Source organism: Emydura macquarii, unplaced genomic scaffold, assembly GCF_026122565.2.
Source record: "Emydura macquarii macquarii isolate MOO-44397 ecotype Brisbane River unplaced genomic scaffold, CSIRO-AGI_Emac_v2 contig_2734, whole genome shotgun sequence".
NCBI lineage: Eukaryota > Metazoa > Chordata > Testudines > Chelidae > Emydura > Emydura macquarii.
In genome coordinates this window covers 4,184,767-4,197,539 of record NW_027132871.1, presented here as the reverse complement: position 1 = coordinate 4,197,539, position 12,773 = coordinate 4,184,767, and the positions used below count along the sequence as shown (strand labels likewise).

Sequence of the window (12,773 nt, the reverse complement as noted above, 5' to 3'; positions counted from 1 at the left end):
GCAAAAAGTGGCTCATGCTGGAAATGAAATGAGGTTTACAGTGGGGTCATAAACGTTTGCAAAATTGGACTCTTTCTGCTTTTTGCTGTTGTACAAACCTTAGGCCTTCTCCTTGGCAATGCTGAGTGTGCTCAAGAGTTTAAGTGTTCAGCGCCCCCACAGGATTGGGCCCTTTATATTCAAAATGATTAAAACACAAGACACACCCGTTATTTTTAGAGAAAAACACTCAGCAAAGATCTATATCTTTTACATAGTACCAAAATACCCCTCCCTTTTCCCACCCCTCCCCCAAAGAGAACAACTTATACTCTAAATTGTCTGTCCTTCGTACTACTTCCTAAAAAAAAAATTATTTCTGAAATAAATGGAAAACAAGTTGCATGTTGCAGCTCAGATACTTATATTAAAAGGTACAAATTTGCTAATCTCGTACGTTTCTTTTCTTAAAATACACTTTTAAGAGGCAGAGAAATGCTTTTGCTTTTTTACACACTTACACAGCATATGTTGACCAGCTTCAAACAATGTCATGATGGGCCTGTGATATAGTTGACTGGCTTCACTTGCACTGGGGTTTGGCATTGAATTGTCTTGAGTTAGTCAACCACAACTTTCTCGATCACCTCTTGCTGGCATGTGTCACCTTTTCCAATGCTGGGAAGAGAGCGGCACGGGGAGGGGAAACACTGTATGATTTCCAGTTTAATCAGTGTACATACATTTGTAGTTTAATCCGGAACAATTTTATTAATTTAGATCACAGGGGACTGAATAGAAGCCTAAAGTTTGTCAACTCCCCTTCCACATTTGCTGGCAGATGCTACCTAGATTTTCCCAGTTTGTATCATTCTGAGGGAGATCGCTTTAAAAACAGGATTGGAATATAAACCTGGGGCTTGTCTACACATTAATCCAGATTAACTAATCCAGATGGACACTAATCCAGATTAACTAAAGATATTAAATTAAACCGGATTAGTAAAACCAAATAGTGATACTCTGATTTGGAACAAAAAAGTGGCTTTAATTCAGTTTATCTTAATTCACTTCCAATAAGAAGTAATGAATTCTGGAATAAAATGTCCACACATAGAGCTAGTATGGAATATCTTATTCTACAGTAGTTATTCGGTATCACAAAGGGCCTGATTAAAAAACACATTCAGCACCCTCAGCTCCCATTAAGTGGAGCAGGCTAAGCAGCTTGCAGGAGCCATTTGGCACCCAGCAGAATCTGATCCATTGTGCATACAGCATGCTGATTCTGAACCATATGCATCTACTTATGAATGCAAGTTATTAAGCTAGCATACAGAAATTCCTAACAACCTCTTGTAATCTGCTCAGAAATACCATACCACTAAAGGTGACAGGGCATTGTGGCAACATGGGCAAAGCAGGCCTGTTCTCCTTCAGCAATGTACAGCTGCCTGACATATACATCTGATAAATACTAGCTTTGATTTCTCTTTCATCCATCGCTGTGGATATGAATGGATTAGCACAGATGTAATATACAAATGAGAGCCAGCACACCTTTCTACATGATAGAGTTATCTCTGGTTTATCTATAGTGTGGGTGAAATCTTGAAACTGCCATTGAATTCAATGGAGTTAGCATTTCAGTTGCCCAGGTAGGTCCAAGGCTATGATCTTTGAGGGTGACTTTCCTTGGTTTCATTGGAACAATAGGGTTGGGAGTAGGGCTGGGCAAGACCTGGCTTTCCTGTCCCACAAGAATCTGAGATTTTAAAAAATGTTCCCATTCTGAATTATGACAAAAAGTCAAAATCTCAGAAATTTTCACAAAATTCTGACATGAAAAAAATTCCAATTCAGATCAAAAGTTTTCATTTTTAATCTTTTACATTTTTTAAATAACTTTGTTATTAAACAATCAATTTGTAAGCATGATAATAGAGGATAATCGGGTTATAATAAATAGCCAGCATGAATTTGTCAAGAACAAACCATGTCAAACCAACTTAATTTCCTTCTTTGACAGAGTTACTGGCCTAGTAGATGGGGGAAGCAGTAGACTTGATTTAATCTTGATTTTACTAAGGCTTTTCATATAGTCCCACATGACATACTTGTAAGCAAACTAGGGAAATGTGGTCTAAATGCAATTACTTGTTGAAAGACCACACTCAAAAGAGCAGTTATTAATGGTTTGCTGTCTAACTGGGTGTGTGTATCAAATGGGATTCCATAGAGGTCAGTGCTAGTCAATATTTTCAATAATGACTTGGATAATGGAGTGCAGAGTATGGTTATAAAATGTGTAGATGACTCTGGGAAGGGTTGCAAGCACTCTGGAAGATAGGCTTAGAATTCAACATGACCTTGTCAAATTAGAAAATTGGGTTTTAATTAACAAGTTGAAAATTCAGTAAAGACAAGTGCCAAATAGTTCACTTAGGAAGGAAAAAATCAAATGCACAACTACAAAATGGGGAAGAGCTGGCTAGCTAGTCATACTGCTGAAAAAAGGATCTGGGGGCTATATTGAATGTGAGTTAACAATATGATGCAGTCGCTAAAAAGGCTAATATTATTCTGGGGTGTATTAACAGGAACGTCCTATATAAGACATGGGAGATAATTTTCCTCCTTTGCTTGGCACTGACAAGGGCTCATAGAGCACTATGTCCAATTCTGGGTGCCACACTTTAGGAAAGATGTGAACAAATTGGATAGCGTCCAAAGGAGAGCAACAAAAATATGTCAGAAAACCTGAGATCTGAAGAAAGGTTATGAAAAAGTGGGCATGTTTAATCTTGAAAAAAGATGATTGAGAGGGGACCTGATAACAGTCTTCATGTATATTAGGGACTGTCATAAAGAGGATGCTGATTAATTGTTCTCCATGTCCATTGAAGGTAGGACAATAAATAATGGGCTTAATCTGCAGTAATGGAATTTTAGGTTCGATATTATGGAATACTTTCCAACTATAAGGGTAGTTAAGCTCTGGAATAGGCTTCCAAAGGAGATTGTGGAATCCCCATCATTGGAGGATTTTAAGAATAGGTTGGACAAACACTTGTCAAAGATGGTCTAGGTTTACTTGGTCCCTCCTCAGTGTGGGATGGAGGATGGACTTGTTGACTTCTGAAGGTCCATTCCAGCCCCACATTTCTAAGATTCTATGGTTCTTTGATTTTTTAGTAAAAATGAAGTTACATTTCAAAACAAGAAGTCATTTTGAACCAACATAAAAAAAACAAAACTTTGAATTTAGAAAAATATTGAAGGAGATGTTTTGATCATTTCAAAAATCTTTTTCATTAACTCTTTTTCTGGAAATTTGCCAAAGATGACCTTTTCCTATGAGTCATTTCTGTTTTGATGACTCACCATTTTTAACAAAAAATGTTTTGTTGAAAAATTCCTGCTCAGGTCTAGTTGCTAAGATATAGTACATACAGCTTCCCTGGGTTCTGCCCAGGCCTGTCCACAGCGGGGTTGGGGCTAAATCTATAGAACCTGGGAATGCCATTTTTCATGGTACATACTATCCAGGCTAAAACTGAAAGGGATTAATTTGTGTAGCTTTTTCATTTTAAATGGTAGGCGTATGGATTCTAATTTGAAAGTGATGGCTAGAAATAGACCTGAGCCATGAAATTCAAACCCTGATCCATATTTCAAACCTCCCAAAATCTGGAAATGGTTTGCTAATAAAGAGAGATTAGCTGTGACATTCAGACCCAGATCTGGGATCGGATTACAACCTCTAACTGGTGTGGTTCAGGTCTAGGATTTCAGGTCAGGCCCAATAGATGACGAACTGTTCAAGTACCTTGGATGGTAGGGATGTGCAAGCCAGTTTAGTTAAGATAAGAACTTTGTTTCAGATGTGTTTGATTGTTTAAAAACATCCAGAGGCCTCTGTCATTTAGATGAGCTTTTGAGAAGGGTTGAGATTTTTAGATGCTTAACCAATCCAAACCTTTGGAGGATCACCTGTTGCTACTAGATGCACCACACACCGCTGTTACATTATGAGACATGCGACTGAAGGTCAAGAGTCTTCAAACAGCTGACTGGTTCAGGTCTCCCATGTAATTGCCCTTCTTAAAGTGTTCTCATTTTTGTCAAAGATTCTGGGTAACCTGTTTGTAACAAGTGAGTCCGAATCTGTGTGGATCACCCTTGCTACACACACAATGAAAATCTTTGTTGGGCAATTGCATAACCCTAAGATAACTATTGTGTAAAACCAGTTGTAGGGCCTGATTCTCTTCTCATGTCTGCCAGCTTTATACCAGTGCAGCTTTATTGACTTTAATATAAATCAGGAGTAACTCAACTGGATTAATGAATCAGCATCAGGTCTGAAGTTCTGAACTGTTAACGCTGATTTGTGCCACATAAAAACCAGCAGAACTGGCCAGTAGAGGATTCCCTACCTACAAGGGGAATATGTTGACAGTGTAGGGTCCCCCTCAGCAGCTAGCACTGGGGTGTGTTTGGGGGAAGAGGAATGGGCCAGAACATATCTAAAACTCAGTCACCTCCAACAGCTGGAACAGTCCCTTGGGGCCATAGGCAGATTCATGTTGGGGATTAGGCATGCGTTGTGATCAGACCTCCCACGAATTGGGAGCAGTCGGCAAGCGCGGGACAGACTCTGCATAAGTATCATAGAGCTAGCTTTGTCTGTTCCTGGATCGAGCCCTGCCCAGTTGGCCCAGCGAATCCAGTCTAGAATGTTTAAAGGGACTGTCTTATATGGTTCTCTTGCTTTACTGGACTCAGTAAAATAGTTGAAACAAATGACCTTAGTGTGAGGGGGGAAGGTTCAGACGAGTGGGTAGAAAAGGAAAGGGCAAAGGGCCATGAAAGGGAAGGAGTATGAGGGAGAGAGGGCAGTGGAGAGGAAGATAAGAGACAGCAGGTATAGAATGAAGCTAAGGTGAAGAGACTGGTGAACAGGAGGTTTGGCACAAACAGCCAGTCTGGACAGCGCAGAGAAAGTCCAGTTAAAACTGTTGAAAGTGCTCTGAGGGCATGTCTACACTGCTGCTGGAGGGTGTAATTCCCAGCCCAGGTAGCCGTACATGCACTAGCAATGCTTGAGCTGGCGTGCTAGCGCTGGCAGTACGGCTGGAGCAGCAGTGGTGGCAGCTTGGCTTAGCTGCCTGAATGTGCCCAGGTGACTGGCTGGGTTTACACACTGGTGGCTAGTCCAAGCTGCTTCCCATGTTGCTGCTGCTACGCTGCTATTTTTAGCATGCTAGCTTGATCAAAGCTAGTGTGGGTACGTCTACCTGACCTGGCAATTACACCCCGACTGCAATGTAGACATGCCCTGCACATCCAGAAGTCCCTGCTTTAGCTGCTTCTGCTCCTAGTAGCTGGAGTCTCTCTGCAGTTTTCCCTCAAAGCACAGTGCGAGGGAGGGCACCACCTAGGTCCTAGTGCCCTCAAAATACTCCTGTATAAATGTTTTAGAAAAAAATTCTTCTGATTCATGGCCATGAAAATAGGCAGTCAGTAAAGAGACCACGAGGCTGAGTCTTAATGGGGAACACAGAAATAGCACCACTGAGGATCTGATTCATAATGCATAATTACCAGTGTGTCTGAGCTTCTTATAGACAGAGACCCTGACTTTAAAACCCTGCTTGAAGCTAAGCACATGTCTGAATGCGTTGTGTTCCTGGAGTCTGAATGTTTTGCTAGTAAGCTAGGCATTTTTCTTTCAAGAAGGCGGATGGAGGAAGATGGAGTGAGAGTATATTTTTAATATGGTCGGCTTTAGGGAGATTTTTTTTTTTTTTTTTTTTTTTTTTTTTAAAAACAAAAAGCCAAAAGCAACCCCCACAAAAACCAAACCCAAATGCTAGATTAGTCAGGATGACTTGGAGTTGTATGTGCTTTTTTACCACAGGGTTTTTATTCTCTCCTACCCTACCTTGATTCAGCTGCAAATCCTGACCATATAGGAGCAGGCACAGGGTTTCCACTGTAAAGAGTAGCATGATCTTGTAAGATCCATGAAGACAACAAGGATATGAGCTTTGTGGCATGGCAACTCTAGTTAGGTAGGGTGGTGGTGCAATTGTGTCTTCAGTTTGTGATCTGTAATAACGTATTAAAGATTACGACTGCTCCTCTCCTTCGATTAACGTAGGTAATGACTTCAGGGAATGGATGTGGAAAGGTGACATGGCACCTAGAGAAGATATTGGAAAGCAAGAAAATACACACACGAGATTTTGTACAATATCAATTTGATATTTTTTCAAGATGCTTCAGGAAACACCATTATATAAACACATAACAGTGTAACCGATGGAATTGCTCATTAAGCAATTCAAGGAGCTGCAAAATCATTAACTGCATTTCCTTATTTAGTATTTTTGATTTCTCAGAATGAATACGGGTTCACGAAAGACACCCATGTGACGTAGTCTGCTGTCCTCTGTTAGCTCACAGCCTGGGTATAGAACGAAGCAGTGGCAGTGCAAGCTTCTCTGTGCCATCCTGATGTGCTGCAGCACAAGGAACGAGGTCAGTTTCACTTCCAGGCAGTTTATCTGCTGAAACTGTCAACAAAGATGCCAGTAGGTGCCATTTTAAAATAGACACTTTCACCATGAACTGGACTGGATCAAATCCATTCATATGATAGACCAGCCACTAGAGAGTAATAACTTTGGCCTATGCTGAATATAAACTTGTGACTGAGGTCCTGTCTACACTAGGATTTTAAGCCCCTAGAGCAGATGCACTGAGGCAAATTGAACTGCGCTGGTGTAAATCAATTCTGCATTAGGGGTTTGCTTGGCTGAGCTCATGGGTGGCTAAAAATCCCAGTGCAGAAAAGGCCTGAGGTATGAGAAAACTTCATAGCCCATTACTAACCACCTGAGCCATACAGCCCTGTTATGGGCCATTTTAACATGAAATCCTTCTTTATATATAACATTTTGAAACTTTTTTCTTAGCTTTACTTAATTGTAAAAAACCAACATTTATCTTTTATAAAATAGCCTGGTTTGACTACTTTAGCCATTAGATCTCTCCGTTTAGGCAGACTTAATTCAGTTAATATTTTGGCTGATTACCAGCATGTTACTTTAGTGAAATATATTATGGCTGGAGTAGAGGAGATTTAGATGGAAGTACAGCCATTAGAAGCAATGTATAACATACAAGGTACAGGATATAGTCCATGTTTAACACACCACAATTTTCCTTGCAGGAAAACAAAACAAAACTAATTGCTCAAAATTTTTTTTAAAAAAGGGCAAGGACTGGCATTGTTCCTTAAAATACCGGTAATTTCAGCTACACACTGTCAAGGGCAATAGTTCAAACCTCATTGCATTGTGCGCAAAATGGGAGTCAGATGAACACGGGCCCTCTCAGCCTTAGCTATGTTTGTTAATCTAAGCTAAACAAAAGGACTTGCTATTTGTGGTAAGTCAAGGTGAGAAGTAAAGAAAGAGAAAGAGCTTCAGGGTATGTCTAGGCTACAGGCGCTACAGTGTCACAGCTGCAGTGCTTCACCTATGCTGCTGTAACACCATAGCGTAGATGTTTCCTATTCTGACAGAAGGGGTTTTTCTCCACTGATAATCAGCTTCCTTAAGCAGTGGTAGCCCTAGGCTGACAGAAGAATTCTGCTGTCTACACCAAACACTTAGGCTGACTAAACTGCTGCACTCAGAAGTGTAAACTTTTCAACCCCCTGAGCAACACAGCTAGGTCAATTTAAATTTTAAGTGTAGACTATGCCTAAAAGGAGGGCTCCACAGATATCATCAATGCACTCCCTTTCTTAGTTTGCAAGAAGGAACCAGGTAACATAACTAGGCAAAATGTTTCTAGTGATAGGTGAGCATTGGGGCTCCATATCAGGTGAAGACTGAAATCCAATATGGGATGTGTGTGCGGCTGTCACAGATGACAAGGATAGCTAAGAATGTTTGCATGGGAGTCAGATAAGTGGAAGACTCGTCCAATTCATTCATTAGTTTGGATTAAAGAGGGTAATAGTCTGAACTGTTGTCATGATTTCTGGCTGTGAACCCCTACCAATAAGAATCCAGTAACACAGATATATTCTTCCATGGAGAGGCATCCCCTCTGAAAATCTTTCTGAATGGATCCTACGCATTGGCCTTCACCTCAGAGTTAACAGATTCAATATTTTAGATTAAACAAAAGGTGCTTGTCTTGACATGTGGCCAACTGCACATCATGTAAAACTATTACTTTAAAATGGATCAGCAGTATGTTTTCATTCACAGTGTATGTGTGTTAATCCCAAGGCTTCTAGAGTTGTGTAATTATTTACTCCTCAAGGAACTAGTAACAATTTAAGATCAATTTCTTCTAGCCAATGAGAATTTCAGATTTCTGCGCATCTCTAAGTTTATTATGGATATTTATCTTTTTAAAAATATTGCACATGCACATTATTTAGCAGCAAAAGCAAAAACCTCAAGAAGGCAGCAGCAGCCACGATCAGATTCTGAACAGACTAAGCGAGAAGGAGTTTGGTTTCTCTTCTGCTTTTAATAGCCGTTGGGATTATTTTTTCTTTCACAGAGAGGCAAAGCTAAGCAATTGTTGAAGGGTTTTTTTTTTCCGCCCAGTGAGACGACTGTTTTTAAAATTCATGCACACGTGGTTCTCCCCTGTGTCTATGAATTCCAGACTTCCAGCTGGGTGCCATTTGATAATGAAAAGGACCTGACAAGCACTTCCCAGCTGTCCCATAGCAGAGCTAGTGCCTCTGTTTTATAAAGCAAAAGGCAATTCTGTCTGATCCTTGCTGTTATCCCAAGAGGGAATGGAGTGAATGAGCTTCAGGAATGATTTCCCGCTTGGTGGAGAGGCAATAACAGACAGGAATTGCAGAAGGAATTGGGGAGAGTAAAAAGAAAAAGACTTCACACTTGCACTCATTTTGCATAGCTAAAAAAAGGCACTCTACTTCTTTAATTTGGCACGCAGAGTTAAGCACGTGGAATGGGCTGGTTGCAATCCATTTGCTATAAATTGACATTCTTGCCCAAGAGCACTCTTATGAACAGAAACTGAGCATTCAAACAATGTGCAGGATGGAGGAGGGGAGTTCAGTCTGAGGATTTTTGCTATATACTTACAAGGTAACTGCAAGTTTCAGTATCAAATGTGTGTTTCTTCATATCAATCTGAGTGTGTACAAATGTGGGCTTCACCCCGCCCCCCAACAACTATTGCATGCTTTGGTTTTGAGGGAACAGGGGTTCCTTCTTTACTGCTGGTGGTGGATAATTGGACTCAGTGAATACAGTTGCATCAAAAATTCAACCTTTCAGCCATGAAGTGTTAATGTAGGCATGGCCTTTTAAAGAGAGCTGTCAGTTTTATGACAACATTTTAAACTCCTCCCCTCAGTAGTACATACCAGCCCCGATGTCTCTCAATGTGTTACAATTACAATTGTATGGAAACAGCAGAATGAGCTTTGCATATTTCTGCCTGTTTTCTTTGCTATCCTCTGCTTTTTGTTAACATAGGCAGTGGAAAACTGTTAGAAATCAGAAACTTTATTACACAGAACTATATAAGTGAAGTAGGTTACAATTCCATACAAATATTTCTCAGCATCATTGTTGACTCATTTTATTAGATTATTATTTCATCTAGATTAATTGCTGTTTGTTTTGTGAACTCGTGAAAACTTGCTATTTTACCATCTACCTTCTCCAATCTAAGCTCTTGCTGGGGGAATTTTTGCAGAGCTTAGTGATAGCCACTAAACAGTCAACAATTGCTAATAATGATCACAGCAGTCTGACACAACATTTTCCCATAGAGAGATCTGAGGTAACTCCGTGGCAACAACTGGCACATGTAAACTATTTTTTACAGCTTCTATGGCATACCAATGAATTGTAGAGATGAGTTTTTGAAGCCAGTGGAAAGATCTCGCATGAGTTTTTAAATGAGCATTTTAACAAATACTACTGAAAAAAAAAGTCTTGCACAGATATAGCAACTGTTCCATCCCTTGGAATGTCTGTTCCATTGTTTGAAAGACATCCTTTGTTCTTTCTCAACAAAGAAAGTGCCATGATTCCAAATGTAGTCTCCTACATTAACGTGACTAAAAGGGCTCCTATGCTGCCCAGTAATGAGCATGTAGAGGGGAGCAAAACTGGACACACAAAATGTCATGGAGGGGCCATGTGGCTGGGAGGGACAACTAAGCGGATATTCCCTGGCTCTGCAGAATGTCTGTGCAGCTGATATTCGGCACCGGAGGGGAGGAGCTGGCAAGGAGCCAGGGAACAGCAGCTCTACATGGGCTGTTCCCCTTCCTTTGCATATTGAAGCCCAGGTAATAAACTGGGATTAGTTAATGCTGCTCAGAGCAGCCTCAGCCACTCCTCCAGGATTTATTTCCTCCATCGGCAGGGTCACAGTGCAACCTCACAGCAAACTGCCTGGCCAGGAGCTGCCTCTTTTGCAGCATGCAGTGTTGTTATAGCCCTGTCAGTCCCACGATAGTAGAGAGACACGGTGGTGAGGTAAGATCTTTTATTGGGCCAATTTGGTCCAATAAAAGATCTTACCTCATCACCTTGTCTCTCTTTTGCACTGCTCAGGGAGGAAGAGAGATGGCCCAGTAGGCAGGGGGAGGGGATAAACCACCATGCTTTCCTTTGGGTTATCTGTGAAAAAACCCTTCCTTAATTACATAGACCATCAGCCTCTGCTGGTTTTCACATTCCCTTCCCAGACACTCGGCCCATGGTGCACAGAGGAGAAATGTAACCTTGTGGCTGCACTTTCAGGGTATATTCTACACTCTAGCTGGGAGTGGGCTTCCCAGCATGGGTAGGCAGACCCACACTAGCTCAGCTTCAGCTAGCATGCTAAAAATTGCAGTGTAGCGGGGGTAGCACAGGCAGCCACTCAAGCCAAGTGCCTGAGTACAAACCCACTGGGGTGCCTGGTATGTACTCAAGTAGCTAACCCGGCCTGCTGCCCATCTTGCTCCTATCCTTAGTGCATTAGCTCAAGCCCAGCTAGCTGGTTCCTGTCTGCCTGCCCTGGAACACATGCTCCCAGCTGCCACGTACCTTAAAAGGATGCATGGCTTTTGGAATATTTCCCCCCTTACCCCCATGACCTTTAATGCCAATAAGCAAAATACCTTTATGGCCCAAGACACCCACAGTAGCGTCTAGTGCTGTATCGAGCCTAGAACTATGCGCACCACCAGCATTTAGGGAGGTATCTCTGTCATATTATTTTGCTCTTCTCAGTAACCATTCCAAGTGCCATGGTCAATTTGTACAGCTTCAATAGGCAATGAAAACATTATGGGCGGGTGTCTCACAATAACATTTACACGGCTGTGCCCCTTCCCCGGGCTGGGCCATGGTATATAGATAGAGGAAGACAAAACCATGGAAACAGTAATGCGAGGCCCAGGGTGACAGTGGACTGAAAATTGGATACGAGTTTGCTGTTTAAAATGGGGGGGGAGGGGGCGTTGTACCGTGCAGTTTCAGGTTGCATTTATTGAAGCATCACGAGATTGACTTTTCTACATCTTCCCAGTGTTCAGGTGATTATGGTTTTGCAGAAAAGGATTAAAAACTATATCTGAATTAATTATAATGGCTAATTCAACATCTGATTAATATGTTCTTTTTCTGTATACAGGTGATCTCTGAACAAATTGATTCTTATAACCAAGGGACTACAAATAGAAATAGTCGCAGTTCATGCTGCATGATTGATCACCTGATGAGGTTGACTAGTTATCCACAAACGTTCTTATCTGTTAGACAAATCTACTGTGGAAATAATAAGACCACCTTCTCAAAATTGCCATTATAGCATTTTTTAATGTGATTGTTCAAGGATATTTATGTACACCAGAATTCACAAAGATTTTGCTTTCTCTGAACACTCTTGTGAACAAAACCTTGCTTACTGTTAACAAATAATCAAGCGAAAGGGGTCTTGGATACTGGTGTGTATCAGTGTGTTTTATTCACAAAATGCTTTTTTGCTGCATTCACCACATGTAGTGGAAGGGGTAATTAACAGTGTGTAATGAGTGAGAGGGAGTGACTTAGAAGAGATTGGAGGAACTAAATATGTGCTTCTTAGCTAAGCAATGACTAAAAAAGGGTATCTGCAATTATCTGACTGATGGACACATTAAGGACCAGATTCTGCTATATTATTCAAAATGGGTAAGGTTTTACTTCACAAATGGCCCCACTGAAGCCAATGGGACTGGTCCTGGAGTAAGATGCTTCTAAGTATGAAATAAAGGACCAACATTTGGCCCTGAAAGGAGAAAAAGAAATTACTTTGTGTAGTACAATTCAGAGGAGACGACAGGATAAAATTTAACAAAAGAAAATTTCAGGTTTAACATCAAGAAGATCTTCCTAACAGAGCATTGTATATTGCTGGGAATAACTTCCCAATAGTGGTGATGGAAGTCTCCCCATCTTTGGCATTTAAACTAGAGAAAAACCAATAGGAAACACATTGCAAGGAACAGTTCTATGCTGGGGGGAGAGGGTCTATATCAGACTCATATATAAGGACAGAAGGGACCATTATGATAATCTAGTCTGACCAGCACATCGCAGGACACAGAGCCTTAGCCACCTACTCCTGCAAGAGGCCCATAATCTGTGGCTCAGTTACCAAAGTCCTCAAATCTTGATTAAAGGACTTCAAGTTACAGAGAATCCATCAGTTACCTAATGGGTCTTTTCAAATGCAAACTG

The 12,773-nt window shown here is 41.1% G+C and overlaps 1 long non-coding RNA gene across 1 annotated transcript in view; it reads right to left on the bottom strand.

Moving 5' to 3' along the window:
* Positions 1–394: 394 nt before the first annotated feature.
* The window catches only part of LOC137165061 (uncharacterized), a 37,972-nt gene continuing 25,593 nt past the window's right edge, over positions 395–12,773 (bottom strand). The window contains exon 4 of the long non-coding RNA XR_010923281.1: positions 395–657. This is a non-coding gene — a long non-coding RNA (uncharacterized lncRNA). The remainder of the gene's footprint in view (positions 658–12,773) is intronic.